At 38.5% G+C, this 5,303-nt stretch overlaps 1 non-coding gene across 1 annotated transcript; it reads left to right on the forward strand.

Moving 5' to 3' along the window:
• Nucleotides 1–4,232: 4,232 nt before the first annotated feature.
• LOC140858942 (small nucleolar RNA R71) lies at nucleotides 4,233–4,339 on the forward strand. Its single transcript, XR_012142346.1, has one exon. It is a non-coding gene; the product is annotated as a small nucleolar RNA R71 (small nucleolar RNA).
• Nucleotides 4,340–5,303: the final 964 nt, after the last annotated feature.

Below are 5,303 nucleotides of genomic sequence, written 5' to 3' on the forward strand. Positions count from 1 at the left end.
CAATTAATTTTAAAGACCAATCCTTTCTATTGGCATTAACAGTTTTTTTCAGGATCTGTTTGATTTGTCGGTTTGACACTTCAACTTGCCCACTAGTTTGAGGATGATATGGTGTGGCCAATTTGTGGGTGACATTATACTTTTTCATCAATGTTGCAAAAGGTCGGTTACAAAAATGGGTTCCCCGATCACTAATGATTGCCCTAGGAATACCGAAACGGGAGAGAATATTTTCTTTAAGAAACTTAATGACCATTTTGCTATCGGGTGTTCTACATGCAATTGCTTCTACCCATTTTGAAACATAATCAACTGCTACTAGAATATATTCATTTCCAAAGGAATTTGGAAATGGTCCCATGAAATCGATCCCCCAAACATCAAAAACTTCAACTACCAAGATTGGGTTGAGTGGCATCATGTGTCGCTTGGTGATTCGGCCCATTTTCTGACATTGAGCACAATTTTTACAATATTCGTGAGCATCCTTAAACAAATTGGGCCAATAAAAACCACATTGGAGAACCTTAGCAGCAGTTTTCTTAGACGCGAAGTGACCCCCACATGCTTGATCATGACAAAAAGATAAAATATTCATGACTTCGTTATCTGGGATACACCTTCTAATAATTTGATCAGGACATTGTTTAAAAAGATAAGGATCATCCCAAATGAAATACTTCACTTGGGCAAAGAATTTATATTTATCCTGCTTAGTCCAATGAGAAGGTATCTTGCCTATGGCTAAATAATTTACAATATCAGCAAACCAAGGTTCAGTAGACAAAGACATGAGTTGCTCATCTGGGAAAGATTCATTGATGGGTGGTTCACTAGATGGTGCAACTGGAATTCGGGACAAATGATCTGCTACAACGTTCTCAGTGCCTTTCTTGTCCCTAATTTCTAGGTCAAATTCTTGAAGGAGCAAAATCCATCTGATTAAACGTGCCTTGGCATCCTTCTTTGCTAGGAGATGTCTAATGGCTGAGTGATCGGTGTAAACAATGGTGTGGGTCCCAACCAAATAAGATCTAAATTTCTCTAAAGCAAAGACAACGGCAAGGAACTCCTTCTCATTGTGGTGTAGTTAAGCTGCGCATCATTTAAGGTTTTACTTGCATAATATATCACTCTAGGCAGCTTATTTATTCGTTGACCTAAGATTGCGCCCACAACATGATCGGACGCATCACACATTAATTCAAATGGTTCAGACCAGACAGGAGGATGAATGATTGGAGCTGATACAAGTGCATTTTTTAGAAATTCAAAGGATTCCAAGCACTCATGAGTAAATTCAAATTTAGTATCCTTTGCCAAAAGATTAGTCAGTGGACGTGCTACTTTGCTAAAGTTGGCAATAAACCTTCTATAGAATCCAGCATGACCTAAAAATGAACGTATTTCTTTCACAGATTTAGGTGGTGGAAGACTTGCAATTAGATCTATTTTGGCCTTGTCCACTTCAATCCCCTTTTTAGAAATGACATGGCCAAGAACTATTCCCTGTTTGACCATAAACTGACATTTTTCCCAGTTGAGAACTAGGTGCTTCTCCTTACATCGTTCTAGAACTAATTGCAGGTGATTCAGACACTCGGAGAAGGTTAGACCAAAAACAGAAAAGTCATCCATAAAAATTTCTAGAAATCGTTCTATCATATCTGAAAATATGCTGATCATGCATCTCTGAAAGGTTGCCGGTGCATTACATAGTCCAAAGGGCATTCGTCTATAGGCAAAAGTACCAAATGGACAGGTGAATGTAGTCTTTTCTTGATCTTCAGCGGCTATGGGGATCTGGTTGTAACCGGAGTATCCATCAAGAAAACAGTAAAACTCTTGTCCGACTAGTCTTTCCAACATTTGATCAATAAATGGCAAAGGAAAGTGATCTTTCCTTGTCGCAGCATTCAACTTTCTATAGTCTATACAGACCCTCCATCCCGTTTGGGTCCTAGTTGGGATAAGTTCGTTTGCATCATTTTGGACCACTGTTACCCCAGATTTCTTGGGTACTACTTGAACTGGGCTTACCCAAGAGCTATCAGAAATAGGATAAATTATTCCACTATCTAGGAGTTTCAGAATCTCCTTTTTAACTACATCCTTCATAACTGGATTAAGCCTTCTTTGGGCTTCTCTTGTTGGTTTAGCCTCTTCCTCTAAGTATATTCTATGTTGAACTATAGAAGGGCTTATTCCTTTGATATCTGCTATGGTCCAACCTATTGCCTCTTGATTTGCTTTTAGAACTGACAATAACTCCTCCTCTTGCTTGGGATCTAGGTCTGATGCAATAATTACAGGCAAAGTTTCTTTGGGTCCTAGATATGCATACTTGAGATGTTCTGGGAGGGGCTTCAGTTCTAAAATGGGTGCTTCCTCTATCGATGGTTTAGGTGATGAGTTCACCATCTCAATGATTGGTTCAGTAGGAAGTGTCGATTCCTGATTAATCTGATTTTCTTTAAGTATTTATTGACATCCTCAGACTCATGGATTAACCAGGGGTTAGACTCTAGGTCGACTTCATCATCACTAATGTCAATGGATTCATAAATACCATCTTGGACTACATTGACATCAGCATGAGAAGAGGATTCCTGTTCTAAATTAAAAACATTAAGCTCAATGGTCATATTCCCAAAGGATAACTTCATTAGACCATTTCGACAATTGATTTCAGCATTGGCCGTAGCTAAGAATGGTCTTCCTAAAATGACAGGTATATGTCCTTTAGGATTCGCAACTGGCTCAGTCTCTAAAACAATAAAATCTACAGAAAAATAAAATTTTCAACCTTTATCAGAACATCCTCGACCATTCCCTTAGGGATCCTGAGAGATCTATCGGCTAACTGTAATGTGATCCCAGTAGGTTGAAGTTTTTCTAATCCTAGTTGTTCATACACCGAATATGGAAGGATATTCACACTAGCTCCTAGATCTAGCAAGACCTTTTTTATATTGGTTTCTCCAATAACACAAGAAATTGTTGGAGCTCCAGGGTCCTTATATTTAATTGGCACATGGCTAGATAGGTATGAACTGACACTTGCAGCCAAAAATGCTTTCTTTGGTACATTAGTGGTCCTTTTCCTAGTGCAGAGATCTTTTAAAAATTTGGCATAAGTTGGAACCTGATGGATTATATCTAAAAGAGGAATATTAACTTGGACTTGTTTAAATACCTCTAAAATTTTGTCTAAATGTTCAGATTTATTGGATTTCAGTCTGTTTGGAAAAGGAGCTCTAGGACTTTTAAGTACTGGACTAGGTGAATTTTCAGTTTCTGGTGCTTGAGGTTGAAAGGTAGTAGTTTTAGAAGGTGACTCGGCAGATGAGTCATCTATATCATCAAGTGCAACTACCTTATTGTCTATTTGTTTTCCTGATCTTAAGGTATGAATGGCATTTATACCATTAACTTGGTTTCCTTGTTGGGGTCGTGGACCATTTTGGTTCCTAGGATTTGGCTCATGTTGGCTAGGTAACCTACCATGTTCTCGTTCACTAATGGTCGAAGCCAGCTGACTTACTTGCATTTCCAGACGGGCTATAGCTTGGGTGTTATTATTTATGAGTTGACCCGTAGTTTGCATAAAGCTGGTATGTGTTTTCATCATGGCTTCTAGGCTTTTCTCTAAAGAGGTAATTTTTTTGTCATTATCATGGAAGCCTGGCGGGTTGTTCATCACTGGGTTGGACCTTAGATTTTGCTGATTGAAATTTGGATTACCTACATTAGGATTCTGGGACCATGAGAAATTCGGGTGATTCCTCCAACCTGGGTTATATGTGGGTGCATAAGGATTGTTCAATGGTCCTTGATAGGTGGCATTCACCTGTGCACACTCATTCGAGTAGGAACATTCTTCTAAGACATGGTCTGGTGCATTGCACCCTTTACACATGGGTGCAGATATTTGATTTACATTGGCTGGTCTCTGTAATTCTAAGGCTTCCAATCTACGTGTTAAGGTTGCAATCTTGGCCTCTGATGCTAGGGTTGGTTGAATTTGATGCATTCCTCCTCTTGAAGGTGTAGCTTTATCAGGTTCCCTAGTTGTTTCCCACTGTAAATTTTTCTCGGCTAGGTCTTCTAAGAATTGCCAAGCTTCAGTAGTTTCTTTGTCCATAAATTGGCCTTGGCACATGGACTCTAGCATGGTTCTTGAGTTTGAATCTAACCCCTCATAGATGATCTGGCATAGTCTCCAAGTTTCTATTCCATGGTGTGGGCATTGGGTCAAAAGATTCTTGAAACGATCAAAGTACTTCCAAAATGATTCACCAGCTAGTTGGTAAAATTGATTTATTTCATTCCTAATCCTAGCTGTTTTATGATGGGGAAATACTTTTTTAAAAATGTTCTCACAAAGCCCTCCCAAGTAGTGACAGAATAGTTTGGCAGACTATAAAGCCACTTCTTAGCATTGTCCTTAAGGGCAAATTGATTAATCTAAGTTTGACCTCATCCTCTGTTAATTGCAGTTTCATGGTTGCACATACCTCCTCAAATTCTCTAATAAATATATAAGCATCTTCTAATCCTGTGAATTTTGGAAGCATATTTATGATTTGAGGTTTGATTTCAAAATTGTTAGCTGTGGGTTGTGGCAACCTGATACAAGATGGTTGGATGGAGCCAACTGGATAACACAAATCCTTAAGGGTCATGGGTTGGATTGGTTCAGCCATTGGAACAACAGGAATTGACTCAATTCTAACTAGACGACCCGACACTCTTCTCCACACACGAGGTGTACGGTTCTCGATGTTTATACAATTTTTTTTTTTTTATAAAATTTTTATGTATAAGGAAAAGAAAGAAAAGAGAAAAAGTTCTAAAGAGAAGATCCTAAGGAGTCCTAAATCTAAAGAAAAGTAACCAAATTAATTTAAATTTTAAATTTTTTTTTTTTTTCAAACAAGTGAATCAATAAATTAAACTCAATCTATCCTAGGGTTAACCTAAATCTAGACAGCTCCTAACTGTTCCAAGATGACCCTTCAAACCTTCCAAGTGGAGATTGATCAACTAGTTAGCCAGGTAAGTATAAGAGGTGGGAGGTTCACTCATCGTTGCCTTTCTAGACACCAAACGAGTTGGCCAGGCCAGCAATTGAACCAATTTAACAAACCACCCTCAGGGACTTGCCTAGACACCAACTAATCAAACAACTCAAACTTGGTAGAACTCTTAGGGTTCCTTGTCCTATTGAGCTCGAATTCCTTAAGGTTGACGTCTAATTGATTTTAAGATTAAAAGTCTAGGTAATGCAATATGATGGAGAT

This window comes from Elaeis guineensis, chromosome 6 (genome assembly GCF_000442705.2).
Source record: "Elaeis guineensis isolate ETL-2024a chromosome 6, EG11, whole genome shotgun sequence".
NCBI classification, from domain to species: domain Eukaryota; kingdom Viridiplantae; phylum Streptophyta; class Magnoliopsida; order Arecales; family Arecaceae; genus Elaeis; species Elaeis guineensis.